Genomic DNA, 15,133 nt, shown 5'->3' with positions numbered 1-15,133 from the left:
TGTGTTCATCCTCCTAGGAAGCTGAAACCACCACATCAGATTCTATTCTGCACTCCTGTCTGACAGCCACTGCCACACAAGCCATCTGCTCCATGGCCTCAAGTTTATCCTCAGGCCCCTTCCCTGACCCCAGCAGTAGCAGGAACCCCAGGACGAACACCACTCCCCTTTCTGAGACTTTCAATCAGAACAGTCTCTATTCATGAGAGATTTCCTCACACACACCCTTCAGGTCCTTCCCCTCAACCTCATGCAACAGCACAGAAGAGACAACAGGGAAAGAGGAAAAGTCAGAAAGAACCCTGGAAGAGACAGTTTCCACTACTTTGGCAGTCAAGTTTCATGGTCCTCCTACACACACCAAACAATATACTCTTGAACTACACCAAATAAATATGAAAACAATGTAAATGAAAATTATAGTTGGAAATGTATCCTAAAGGAAGATAGAAAATTTGAAATCCTAGTGGAAGGCCCTCAGGGACTTTGGCCAGTGGGGAGAGCACTGGATTTCTGGGTAGCTTCTACTGTTGGCATCCTATCAACCCAGCCAGGTCTCCCACCTCCCTAGGACCTTGAAGTTTCAATTCAAAGGAGAAGCAAAGGGCCTCAGGAGAGGGAATGACAGAGGAGCAGAGTGCCACTGAGCTCCACAGACACCTGGGGGATGGTACAAGGGAGTTTGGGACCTCACCCTCAAGCACTGAAATGACAGAGGACCTCAGGCCCAGATGAGGCTCCAGGCCTCCTCCCTCCCAGCCTTGGCTCCTTCCCCACCAGGCCTAAGGCCTCAAAGGCAGAGGTAGCATATAATTTATTGCATAAACAAGGACACTTAAGAGAGTAAAATGGAACATTTCTAATTATTCTGCCAGGACAACAGGCACATGATCACCCTACTCAAAGGCCACCTCTAATCCAGGCAGCTGATACTGAGTTCAGAGCTCAGATAGGGCTGCACAGACCACCAGCATCCCCTTCCTTAGTGGCTGGTGGAGGAGTGCAGGGTGCCACGTGGCAGCCACCATCTTGACAGCCCCCACCCCCAGCCAACCAAAACCTCAAAGGGCTGGGAGGGGCTTCTCAAGAAAGCTCCAAATGACTAGTTTGGGATTTCTCAGGCAGCCACATAGCTCCTGCTCCTGGTGACGTGGCAGGCAAGAGGCTGAATTATCTCTGTAGGCCAGCAGAGGGGGCTTCCAGCCTGGGAGACAGGAGGCCTGGGTTCAGGTCCTAGGGGGGCTATGGATTTGCCAGGAGACCCCAAGAGCCTCCCTGGCTTCCTTTCACATCTGCACTTTTCAAGGGAAGATGCAAGGCTGGGAAGAAGGGCCGCCCCGTTAAACCCAGCAGCAAGAATGGAGGAAGGCAAGTTTCTGCAAGCAAGCCAGCTTCCCACAGCCCAGCCCATCTTGCCACAGAGAAATGCCAGCCCTCAGGCCACTGTTAGACAGTCTATCTACAGTTGCATAAACAAAATCCAAGATCCGCATAGCCCACAGCTGGCTGGACTGAGCTGGGGCTGGGAGGGGAGGGAAGGAGAGGCTGGGGGTCAGAGGGTCTCAAATATTTGAGAGGAGTCTAAAGTACCTTGAAACTGCCTCAGAGGGAGGTCAATGCCTGACTTTTTCATTCTGAAAGAAAACAGAAGAGTGAAGACAATGGGACCCCACAAAGGGGAGGTTGGGAGTAGGGGCCAAGCCCAGCCCCCAAAGGGCACCCGTCCCAGATTTCGAGGGACCTCAGAGATGAATCACGTCACTATACAGTGGGAGAAACTGAGGCACATCTGGCAGGACACTACCCCAGGTCCCTCAAGGACAAATAGCGGTCAGACTTCCTAGCACAGGGCTCCATCTATTCAGAAACACTCACAGAACCCTCCTGAAGGCCACAGGTGGTGTCCCCTTGCACAGCCAGAACAACAAAAGTCTGCTAGGAATCCTGGTGACCAGAGACAAAGGCCAGGGCAGGAAAGGGGGATGGGTACACAAAGGATCAGAGGACTAGAGGGTGTGGCCCCAGTCCAAGCTTCCAGGCAATCAAAGCCCCCAGTTTTCTCCAGGCCTCCATCCGGGCCCTGCAGCCCTGCAGCACAGAGGGACCAGCGGCAGGAAACCAGGGAAGAGGAGGGGCCAGGACTTCAGGCCCGGCTGGAAGTGCTTTCATTCTTCCCCTCTCTAGATGCCTCAGGAATGTGTCTAAGCTGGGGGTAGGGAAACCCAGCCTCTGAAGAAGCCCTAACCCTGCAGTTCCTTCAGGAACCAGGTGGGTAGACAGAGTAAGGGTGGATGACTCCCTCATCTCCAGTGAGTCTCTCGGCCCCAGTCCCTGCCCCCACCCTACATAAGACCCTGCAGACTCCCACTCCCTTTTTGAGGGGGAGGGGGGCTGGCTGCTTATCTCTCCCTCAGCTGCCATGCTCTACACATACCACTCATCAGAAATGGAGCCCCTTTTGGTGATTCCTCCTGAAGCATGGAACCCCAAAAGCCAGGACCTCACACCCCAGGAAAAGCTGAGACCGGTTCACCTCCTCTCCTAGGCTCAGATGACCCCCATCAAGCCTGGGAGTGACCCATCAGTCACTGCAGGACCTTGGTCCTCCAATTGCCAAGCTGACCAGCCGCATCCCTGTAGGAAAGGCCCCAGCTCCTCCTTCCTGTTTGCGGAGGGTCCCGTTCAGCACCAACTCCCAGCCCCACTGTCTGTCTCTGCCACTACCGGCTCCCTGAACTTCTAGGGGCGCTGCACTTTTCCCAACCCCCGAGAGTGCACAGATCCCCGTCCCAGCCCTGCTCCCTGCGCCCTGCCCTGCCGGTCTGTATGGCTTCATCGCCTCCAGGCTGCGATTCCCCCTCACGATGCTCCAGCTGCCCCCAAGTGCCTGGGACTTCATTTTAGGGGCTCTGGTTTGGACCCAACGCCTCCTAAAGGCCACCCGCCCCCTCTCCAGAAGCACCCCAGAATTGTTGAGCGCTCCTCCTGCCGCACCTACCCCTCACCTGGGTCGGGCCGGCTCTGGGACCGGGAGTCTCACCTCCGGGCTGCTTTGGGTTGACTGTACTCTCCGCCCGCTGCCTCAGGCCCCGGATCTATATATGGCTGTCCCCACCCCCTCCAGCCCCCGTCCCGAGAAACTTCTGGAAAGTTGGAAAAGGCTTCCGCAGGGCGCCCCAGCTCCACCAAAAAAAAAAAAAAAAAAAAAAAGCCAAAGACCTCCCCCTAACCGCCTGCCTCCCGCCCTCTGTCTGCAGGCTGAGGCGCTGTCCAGGCCCCTGGGTCCTACTGTCCCCCTTCTCTAGCTGGGCTGTGGGGCATCAGTGAGTCCCCCCATGGTGACTAACTAGTCCTTCAGAGCACACCAGTGTCCTTTGATGCCGAGGAGACTTGGGGACCCTGGTGGTCTTGGAGATGGGGAGGGGGATTGGGGCCACTGAGCTAGCTGGAGGAGGCTTCAAGGTCCAGCTTCCCCAGACTGGAGCCCCTGCTCCAGGCTCTCCAGGCAAGCCAACCCGCTCCTGATCTCACATTCTCTCTGGCACCCCTTTCCTTGCTCTGCTCGGAGTACATCCATTGCCCCTCTCCACTCTCACTGTTTTCAAGGTGAAACTTAATTGGGTCCCCCAATCCCTGCTTCTCCTCAGTCAGGGCCCCAGTTCTTTGCAACAGGGAAGGTAGTCAGACTTTAGGAGTCAGTGCCCTTCAGTTCTGGGTTGACCCCAAAATCTTCATCCTCAGCTGATCTTTATGTCAGTGGCCATTCTGAGACAGTGAGGGCTTGAACCAGACCAGGTACCTGCCCCTCACCCTGGAAAGTCCAGGTCTTGCAGAGACTGCTGGGGAACATCAGGTGGTACTGCTGGGTATGGAGAGGTACACAGAAGGAAAACCCTGGCTATCCACTAAGGACTGTACCACGTGATTTTCTGTATTATCTCTGCCACCACCCCTTCCCTGAAATTCTAGGGGTGCTGCACTTTTTTCCAGCTCTGACTTCCCATCCTTGTGCAACTCTCTGTGCTACCCCTCAGGTTTGCTCCATCACCATCTAACTAGCCCCAGTTCTCCATTCCACAGTCCTTGACTGAAATATGGTGCTAATCGGAGCATTCAAGTACTCAGGAGGCTGAAACAGGAGGAAGGCAAGTTCAAGACCAGTCTGGCCAACTTAATGAGACTCTGTCTCAAAATTTAAGAAAAAAACAAAAAGGATTGGGGTTGTAGCTCAGTGGTAAGACACTTGCCTGGAGACCCTGGGTTCCATCCCCAGTAATGAAAAAAAAAAAATTGTGCTGTCATTTCTTCTTCTTCTTTCCCCTCTTTCCCTTTTTCTATCTCCAGTTCATTGTCCCTGCACCCCTTCTGTCTCAATGCCTTTCCCCAGGCTCCAGATCTCACTATCAACCCTTCCCACCCCACCCTCCCACAACTGATAGTACCTTGAGCTCTGAGTTAACCTAGGGTATTCATTGTTCTGGCACTGGACAAAGTCCCTGACCTCAGGGATGTCCATTGTGAGGGGTATGTGCATGTTAGTAGAGAACTCAGTAAGACAAATTGTTTAAAAGACCCCGCCCCAACCCTCTTCACTAGTGAAATGATAGATAACTAATGGGCACAGTATGGAGAGGAAGGGACAGAGTATAGAGACTGAACTTCACTCACTATTAGTCCCTCGTTCATTCAATCAGCAAAATGTTTGAGCACCTTCTTTCTTCCAGGTCCTTGTCAGATCCTGGAAAGCAAATGAATTCCAGTACCCAGTAGATGCATCCTCTGGGTCCCTGGCCTCAGTCATTTTCAAGGGGAGACTAGCTTCTCAGTCTGGATCAAGGTTAGGCTGATGCTATTCAGTCTTCTGACTCCAGGGACTATGAGAAATCTTAGATCTCAAAAGCTTCAGACTCTGAATTAGGGTCAAGGGATCACCAATTACTTGAATCCTAAAGTGACCACCATACAACATGATCTTACACTTGAAGCCACATAGAATCTTTGAGCCCAGCTAAGGGTTCAAAGGATCTTAAAATAAAAGTATTAAAAACTCTGAGCGGCAAAGCATGTCAAATGGCGTAGACTCCTGTCTACAAGTGCCAGACAGAAGTCTTTTCTGCTATATCTTAAAATGTCAGGTTCCTGGTACCTGTCTCTACAGGGAACCCTGTGGCCTTCAGAAACAGCCCAGTATTTTTTTGGAGGACAGGTCTGATCCTTTTGATTCACAAAAGCTTCCACCCTTGGGGTGGTGTCCACCTCTTTGGAGTAGCTATCCTAATTCTTGTGTGCGTCCTGCTTCAACTGTATCTGCCTATAAGGAGAAATCCTTCTATATAAGGACACTGCCTGGATCTCCCAGCAGACCCCATCCTCCACCCTCACTCTCACCTCGGCCCCAGGTGAGCTCATGACTTCGTCAGTGAGCTAAGGACTGAGACAAGGACAGAGAGGGCTCATCAAAGCTAGTGGAGGTTTGCCTTGGTCTCTAGGAGATTCCAATGTCAAAGTCTCATCAAGAGTTCCTTTCTATCAGGCATGGTGACACATACCTCTATAATCCCAGCGACTCAGGAGATTGAGGCAGGAGGATTGTTTGAGGCTAGTGTGGGCAACTTAGCAAGATCCTGTCTCAAAATTAAAAAAGATTAGGGATGTAGCTCAGTAGTAGAGCACCCCTGGGTTCAATTCCCAGTACTGCCAAAAAAAAAAAAGACTTCTCTTCCTCTGTACACTTTCATATCTCAGCTTTCTTAGGCCCTTAGACCTCACCAACATTGGAGGGGAAAGCTGAGAGTACTATGACTGTTCCATTTTGTAGAGGGGTAAACTGAGGCTCATGCTGTCAAATAAACCCAGATGTCTAAAAGGTGAAGAATAGAGGGGACTGAGGCTCTTCATTTATAGACAGGGAAGCTGAAGTGGGGGCCAGTGGGGGATCTGTATCTGAAGTCCCTCTGCCAGCCTCACCAGACCCATACCGAAGCGCAGACCAGGCCAGAAGCCTCCTCCATGGCTTATCATGCTACATGATCTCAATGTTATCATCCCGGATTGTCAGTGAATGAATGTCCCTGGAGATTTTGGAAGAGCAGGGCCTCACCCTTGTCATCTTGAATCCTTAGGTCCCAGCTCAGGTCATGGCACAAAAGAAGCATTTGGGGCCTGGGACTGTAGCTCAGTGACAGAGCGCTTGCCTAGCATGCATGAGGCACTGGGTTCTATCCTCAGCACCACATAAAAATAAACAAATAAAATAAAGGCATTCTGTCCATCTACAACTACAAAAATAAAAAAAATAAAATAAAATAAAAAGAAGAAGAAGCACTTGGTAAACACAGCCAGCCAGCACCAGTGAGTGATGCGCAGTGGCCGACCCAAGTCTACTGCCCCGCCAAGCATGGCCTTTTGGAGGAAAGAAAGGCCACGGCTCCTTTAAATTTCCAGCATCAGCAAAAAATGTCAAGAGCCTTTGCCACATTATTCTTAGCTCTGAGCCCAGCCCAGAGGCTGACTGTGGCCCTTCCCCCACATTCCAGGCTGTACTTTCTGGAAAAAGCACTCTTTGAAGGGGGGTGGGGGGGGAGATTCTGAAATGCAGAGAAACTCAAGGATTTCTTTCGTGTCTGGATTCTTCCAAGTGCCTGCAAATCTGTTCCTACTACCCTGCACACAGGAGCTCAGCTGGAAAGGTCCCCAGACAGCAGGGAGTAGAAGACCAGCAAGTCCAATTGCATTTACAACTGAGACCAAGAGTGGGGCAGGAATTTGCTCAAGGTCACACAGCAAATCAGAGATGGAGCTGGGCCATGGAGTCTGTGCCCTGGGCCCTCTTTCCCTGCACACCCTCTCTAGCTGACAATTGAGATAGGCAGGCTCCCGTTCTGCCAGGGACTACACAAACAGCCATGGCCACATTCACTCAGTCCTCACCCCATGGACTCTTAGGACAGAAACTAGCGTGTCATGTAAGTGCCCAGCCCGTCCACGTGCTGCCCAGCATCCTCTGCCTCAGCTTCTGGGGTTGCTGGTGTTACAGGAGCATACACCACTGGGCCTGGCTAATGTCTCAATCTTAACTAAGAACATTAGTTGAGAGACGTTTAATCCCCTTTTCCTTTTTATGTGGCATAAAGCTGGGCCAGAAAGGCTTTGACAACCAGTTCTAGTGATCCTGTCCCTGGAGGAGGCAGGGCCACCCCCAGGCTGCTCCTCCGTGACAGCTGTCCAGAGCCAAGTGTGTTCTCCGGCCAAGGCATGAGTCAGGAAAACGCTGCTCTGCAATCTCTGATTCCCTCTCATGGAGCGTGGGGCCTTCTGTCCAAAAGGACTGTCCTGCATGCTGCCACGTAGGAGTGAGGGAGGCAACAGGCCACCCTGGGGGTAAGGAGGCAGGCACAGATTCATCCCTCCTCCTGGAGCAGGCCCGCCTCCACCCCCACCCCTCGGCATTTTTCTGGTGCCTAGGGAAGCCACAGGAAATCCACTGCCTTCACGCATGCTCTCCAGGGTTACCAGCCCACTGATACGCTGTGCTTGTCCACGTGGCCGTGAGGAGCGCACACATACATCTCCAGCAATCCAAATGCACCACATGTGGCCCCTGTGCCTGATAGTCATGTGTGCGAGGGCACAGGAGTCCTGCCTCTTCTCAGCCTCTGCTTCCCTGGCCTCCTCTGGCCATTCTCGGAAAGGGCTCAGGCATCAAGCAAGACCAGGATGGGACAGGCGTCATTAAATACCACCCTGCCCTTTCTCTTTCCTTCTAGCTGTCCTCTCCCCCAGGGGCTTCTTCACATGATAACAATGATGTTCAGGTGGTCCACAGGGCTGTCACCTCTGTCTTATATCTCTGATGCTCAAAAAAGGGACCTTGAGCTCTGACAACCTCCCAGCCCAGCTCTAATGTGCTCAGTCTAGTGCAGCACCCACTCAGGAGACCTGGAGTCCTGTCCCAGCTTTGCCACTTCTTGGCTATGTGCCCATGATCTGATCACCCCCTCTGTAAACAGGACTGCTGCTCTCAAGGCTGATGAGAAGCACAGATGGAATAACACCTGGAATGACGTCAGACCTCCTCTCCACACATCTCTCTTCACCTCTTCCCCATTGGGTCGAACCCGCCACACAAGGAAGCTGCTGCGGCCCTCTCCTGCTCTGTCTTCTGAGTACTGTCCAGACCGTTCCACTCATTCTTCACCTTGCATGTACATGGGACGCTAACAGAGGGCCAGGATTACAGCAAGGACTTCCCTGGGAGGTACAGGTAGAGATGGCAACCTGGCAAGCCGGAAGAACTCAGCCTGGGAGTCAGGAAGTCTGGGACAGGGTCCGTCTCCATCTCTACTCACAACATGACCAGGAAAAGTATGTGCCTCTCTGCATCTTGGCCTTCTCATCTGAAACACAGGGAATATAAGCAGGATCTGGGTAGATCCGAGGGATCTGAATTTAAACAGGAAGAAGGTTTCACATACATTCCTGGTCAAAGGAGAAATCAGGACATAAAAGGCATATTTATGCAAGCTTTTAAAAACACCTTAGTGGTGTATTAAGAATTGTAATGCAAATAATAATAATAATAATAATAATAATGCTCATGTATAATGGCATAATTTGGAGTGAACATATTTTATATACAGAGTTACGAAAAATAGTATTGTGAATGGATAATTATGATTGTAATGCATTCCACTATTGTCATGTATGTAAGAAATAAAAAAAAAAGTTAAAAAAAATAAAAACACTTTAGTGAATAATTTCCTGCCACATTGTCTATAATAGCAAAAATTGGAAACAACTATTCTTAAATACAAGTGGAAATACCTTGAAGTTGGGAAAAACAAAAAGTGAGGAAATTGGTGGGGGTGTTTGGTTTTGGTTTTATATAAAAATAAAACCTTAAACCCCTAAGGTTGCTTTACCACTGAGCTACATCCCCAGCCCTTTTCTTTTTTTTTTTTTTTTTCGAGACTGGATCTTGCTAAATTGCTGAGGGCCTTGCTAAATTGCTGAGGCTGGCCTTGAACTTGTGATCCTCCTGCCTCAGCCTCCTGAGTTACTGGGATTATAGGTGTGCACCACTGTGCCAGGCGAGGAAATTCTTTATGTTCTGAAATGAGTTTATTTCAGCATGTGGAAGAATGTGTAAGCTCAGGTGGCTCTAGGGTCACTGAGAAACTGGTAACACTGGTTGCAGGGCAGCAGGAGAACTGGAGGGAACTGCAGAGTGAGAGTCTTTTCTTTTCATCTGTTATAAATTTCTGGACTGTAGGAATGTATTCCCTATTTACCTATTTTTAAAATTTGAAATGATTTGTGTTCTTTGTAAAAAAAAATAAGTTTAAGAATCTAGCTTAGGGAAATGATTCTTTAGTTTTGAGCACAGATTCATGTACAACAATGTTCATCAGAGCCTTTTTTGAAGACAAGATCAGTAAGGGAGGGAATATTGGCAGACATCAGAAAGGGGGAGGAGCTATTGTAATCCTCAGGCAGAGAAAGAGGGCTGAGCTCAATGGATTGTTGCATTAAAAACAAAATAGCATTTTCTGCAAATTTTATGTGCAGAGCTACAGATGTCTGGAAGAGTGTTCACATTTCATAAATGTCAATGCTGCTTATTGGATGACTTCTATTTATTTAAAAAATTTTTCTGATGTTTAAAGGCCTGGGTTAGTTTTCTTTTTAATGCTTACTATAAACAATTAATAAAATGTGTATCAGTGTGCATAGTAGTCATAGAGAAAGTCTAGAAAGAAATATTCAATGGCTCAATAGTGTTTATCTTCAGAGATGAAACTACACATCAAATCTTTTCTGTGCTTCTCTAAAAAAAGAAAAAATTGGGGGCTGGGGATGTGGCTCAAGCGGTAGCGCGCTCGCCTGGCATGCATGCGGCCCGGGTTGGATCCTCAGCACCACATACCAACAAAGATGTTGTGTCCGCCGAAAAACTAAAAAATAAATATTAAAAAATTCTCTCTCTCTCTCTCTCTCTCTCTCTCTCTCTCTCTCTCTCTCTCTCTTAAAAAAAAAGAAAAAAAATTTTCCTAGTATTGGAGTTTGAACCCAGAGCCTCAGGTATGCTAGGCAAGTGCTATATTCCCAGGCTTTTTATTTTGATTTTGAGACAGAGCCTCACTAAGTTGCCCAGGCTGGCCTCCAACTTGCCATCCTTCTGCCTCAGCCTCTGGAGTAGCTAGTTTCTCTGAATTCCTTTAATAATCAGTTTTTAAATATTGATAAAATAAATAGAAAAGGGACATCCAGTGGGAGGTCATCCTCCAACCTGTGGGCGCCATGCCTGAGTGAGGGCTGGGGAAACTGCAGTCTGTGCCAGGAGGTGTTGGAGCCTGTGGCTTGGGCCAACTCACCACCACCCTGGGAAGACTGGAGCTGGAGCTAAGGGCCCTCTGGCCAGTCCTGGGATTTCCCACCCACCAGACCTGCTTAGTGGGGAGTGAGAGGGGGAGGTGGAGAGGAGGATGTCACAATAACCCAGAGCAAGATGCTGGAGCCCAGACCTAGAGAGACACCACTGGGCTGTGGAGGGCCCGGCTGTGGATTGAAGAGGGAAGGTCTGGGCGGAGGAGGGAAGAAGGCCTGTCTGGCATCTGCCAGCTGAGCAGGTGGCAATGGTCCCTCTCTTGAAGACTCTCTTGAAGGCAGGGGGAGTTGGGGAGCTTCCTTGTGCATAGATTAAAGAATCCAGGGGGCTGTAGTGTCCCATGTCTGGCTCTAGGGACAGAAGGCCAGCCTGGAGATGACAATGTGGCAGTCGTGGCAGGGACAGTAATGGATCAGAGCAAGTAGAGAAGGTAGGAAGGCCGCAGCTGGGGAGAGGCAGGGCCTTGGCAAAGGAATCGGCTCCTCCAGGAGGGGAAGGAAGGTGAAGCCAGCAGGGCTGTGGGAGTGGGTAGGGCCCAGGGGAAAGGCCAAGGGATGCGATGGAGCAGTGGCCCTCCTCTTCCCTTCCTCCCTTCCTGAGAGTGCTGAGGGGGACAGGCCTCAGCAGCAGGATTCCTGTGACTCGGTGGCGGGTGGGGTGGGCCAGTGCTGGGGTCTGCATACTCGGCCAGGCCTCATTGGCTGTGGAGACTGGAGCTGCGCAGAGACAGGCCGAGCTGATGCAACGTGGGCCTATCATTGCGGAGCCTGCTGAAGGGATGCAGCTGTGCTGGCCGCTGCCCAGCGGTTCTAGCAGGGGGTGGGGGCTGACTCTCAAGGCTTGCTGGCCTCTGGGACTGCAGCCCAGTCAGACCCAAAGGCCGTCTGTTCTGGGTCTGTTCTGACTCAGGAGGGAAACACGCCTTTCATGGAAGCACCAAAAGAGCCCTCAGCTCCGTGTGTGTGTGTGTGTGTGTGTGTGTGTGTGTGTGTGTGTGTGTGTGTGTGTGTGTGCGATGGGGGTGGAGCCCACAGCTAATGCTGTGCTGCAGATGTTCCTCACTGGCTCAGCCTTTCTCAGAGCCAGCTGGAGAAACAGGAGGGGAGGAGAGGGCCCTGTGCCCCCACAGAGCTAGCCTTGGCTGAGTCACCACAGGGTTTTACTCTGCTCACCTCTGACTCTGAGCATAACTTTGGGAAAGTCCCTGATCCTGCTGAGCCTCAGGTTCCTCATCTCTTTAGCTGGGACAGATAATGTGGATGAGTAGCGAAGGGAAGGGGATCCCCCAGGGGTACACTTAACCAGGCTGAGTCCCCAGAGAAAACTTGGGAGAAAGGTTCCCATCACGTTGCTGAAAGGTAGGCATTTTAACCCCTAGTTTGTACCTGAGGACACCTAGCCTCTAACAACCTGAGAATGACAGGTCTGGATCCAGCCAGGTCTCTTTGCTTGGATTCCTGGATCACAGCCAGACGAGATTAGGAGGCTCATGCTGGCATCAGTGTTTCCAAGGACTCTGGGAGTTGCCCACATTTCTTTTTAATATTTATTTATTTTTTAAGAAAGAGTGAGAGAGGAGAGAGAGAGAGAGAATTTTTAATATTTATTTTTTAGTTCTCGGCGGACACAACATCTTTGTTGGTATGTGGTGCTGAGGATTTAACCCGGGCCGCACGCACGCCAGGCGAGCGCTCTACCGCTTGAGCCACATCCCCAGCCCCCTGCCCACATTTTTGGGCACAGTCTACAAGTTGATTACTTTGTTAACCTTGTCCAGGCCCCAGGCAAGGGCCTCTAAGTATTTGGGCAATGAAGAGAGGTGGCCAGGTTTGAGGGAGTCCCAGTTGGGGGTCTAAAGGGCTGGATCAGAGCACAGGAGAGGCCCATGTGCAGCTTGCCCAAGCTCCCAGACACAGGATTACAGCCCTTGAAGATGGGTAGAGGTGGACTGAGAATTAGAAAGGATCAATTCCTGGTCCCAGGCACAAACCAGGGAATCTGGCTATTGAGACTAAGGTGAAGGGACACTCAGCTCAGGGCTGGGCTCAGAGGTTTGTGGAACTCAGTAAAGTTTGTGCAGTGAGTTGGTCCACAAGAGGCCTTGGGGTGGGCAGCACCATCATCTGAGGTCCACAGCATGGACCTGTCCCCACATCCTGGCCAGATGTCTGTCTTGCCACCTAGAGTGGGGCTGTGCCTGTCCTGGTTCCCATGGGTGGGGTGGGGACAAATAGGTCAGGTGCCCGCGGAGCCGGCTCTGCTTCCACTGGGCACTTTCAGAGATGGAGACTTGCTCAAGGGTTACCCACTAGGGTGTCACCCAGGATCTGCTGCTTGTCCCAAAGCCCTCATGTGGACAGAATTCCATCACTAATAGGTCACTTATTATCACTCAAAATCAGTTTATCCTGAGCCACAATGCTGGGACAAGCCCCATGCTAGGAACAAGAAGCAAAACCAAACTCACTTTCTCCAGTCAGGGAAATGACAGGGGAGGAAGCTGAGCAGAGCTGGAGCCCAGAAGTTCCTGACCTGGTGCAGGGCTGGGTGGGGGTCAGGGAAGACTTCCTACATGAGGTCACCTGAGGCTGGGAAGTTCACACTAAGTAGAGAAGACCTATGGGAGGAGGGCAAGGCGCTTGCCTTTGGCACACAACCTAACAGAGGCACCCCAAACCTTGGGAGTCACTATCAATAATATTTTCATGTAGTTTTTTTTTTTTTTTTTTTGATACCAGGGATTGAACCCAGGGATACTTAACTACTGAGCCACACCCACAGCCCTTTATTTGTATTTTATTTAGAGACAGGGTCTCACTGAGTTGTTTCAGGCCTTGCTATGTTGCAGAGGTTGGCTTTGAACTTGCAATCCTCCTGCCACAGCCTCTCGAGCTGCTGGGATTACAGGCATGTGCCATTGCACCTGGCTCATGCAGTATTTTTTAAAATAAAAATCAACCCCAAATCCCATTATGAACAAAATATCAACATTTTAACCGAAGACAGGATCAGGGCAGACTTCATGAGTGCACAACCTGCTTGGTCTTATTGGGCCTCCCACAGGGTTAAACATGTTGCTGTTGCCATTTTGAAGTTTTTAATAAGTTTTAAAGGAAGGGCCCCTCAAATTGTGTAGTGAGTCCTGGACAAGGCCAGTAAAACAGGATTGTGTCAGCCATAGCAGAACCTGAGGCAAAGGAAAACTAAACAATATTTATTTAAAATTAGGTATTTTATACATCATGGATTTGTTTGCATTAACTGTGACTTTTAAAAATTATTACATGAGGCCAGGCATGGTAGTGTAAGTCTGTGATCCCGGCAATTCAAGAAGCTAATGTAGGAAGATAACAAGTTCGAGGCCAGCCTGGGCACATAGCAAGGAGGCCCTAAGCAACTAGTGAGACCCTGTCTTAAATTTTAAAAAAATAAAACAAAGGACTGGAGAAGTAGCTGAGTGGTAGAGAGTCTCTAGGTTCAATTCCCAGTACCAAAATAAAATAAAAATTTTACATGAGCTAGGCATGGTGGCTCACACACGTAATCCCAGTGGCTCCAGAGGCTGAGACAGAAAGATCACAAGTTCAAGGTCAGCCTCAGCAATTTAGTGAGGCCCTAGGCAACTTAATCAGACCCTGTCTCAAAAAAAAAAAAAAAAGGACTGGGAATGTGGCTCAATGGTCAAACACCCCTGGGTTCAATCCCTGGTATCAAAAAAAAATTATATGAAAATATAATTTTGATTATTGAGGTTTTTAAATTTACACTTGAGGTAAACACCTCTCTATCTCTTAATACCACCCCCTGAAAGAGGGTGAGGAGAGGAAAGCCAGGCAGAGGGAACAACAGGGGCAAAGCTGGGAGCCCGAGCAACAAGTAGAACTGGCGCATAAGGTCCTGGGGAGAGCCTTTGGGCACCCCAGGTCCCACTCTTACCAGAGAGGCACCCGATGACCCTACCCCACAAATCGCTGTCCAGAGCCTCAGTGCCCCATCTACAAAATAAGAAAAAAAGTTTCAACCTGTTTCCCAGATTGTTTTGAGGGATACAAAGAAGACACTGGGTTTGCGGTGATCTGTAAACTGCGCAGTGTGAGCACAAGTTTTGTGTCAGATGAGGTGTCCTCCACCCCAAGCAGATGCATGGTCATTCATCTCCCCTGCTTCCACCCCTCACACAACTCTCCCTCCTTTCCAGCAGCTCCAAGACCCCTGACCCTCCCTCCGAGTCGCCCCACAAAGCCTGGGCGATGTGGAGGGAGGGGACAGGGGAGCCAAAAGCTGCTCCGTGTTCACATGAGAGAATCCTTAGAAGTTCTTCATTTATTCCTTCTTTCTTCTATGCAACAAATGTTTACTGAGAACACACTACAAACCCAGCAATCTGGAACCCAAGAGTGAACAGAGCCAGAGCTCCAGCCTCACACGCTGGCCAGGAGAGAATCATAAAAACCAAGAAGAAACGGGGACAGGAGGAAGGAGGTGGACCACTTCACATCAGTGACCTGAGATCTCCAGAGTGAGGAGCTGCCTTCATTTCCTGTGGCTGCTGCAACAAATCACCGCAGAGCGGCTTCAAACAACACCAATGCATTGCTTAAGGTGCTGGAAGTCGAAAGACTAGCACGGGTTGGTACTTCCTCCTGGACGCTCCAGGGGCACGTTTTCTTGCCCTTTCCAGCCCTTGGGCTCCTTCACGCACTGTCCCGCCTCCACCTTCAAGCTCAAAGCCAGCAACCCTGCAGC

This window comes from Ictidomys tridecemlineatus, chromosome 4 (genome assembly GCF_052094955.1).
Source record: "Ictidomys tridecemlineatus isolate mIctTri1 chromosome 4, mIctTri1.hap1, whole genome shotgun sequence".
Taxonomy (NCBI): Eukaryota; Metazoa; Chordata; class Mammalia; order Rodentia; family Sciuridae; genus Ictidomys; species Ictidomys tridecemlineatus.
This window is presented reverse-complemented; position numbering follows the sequence as displayed.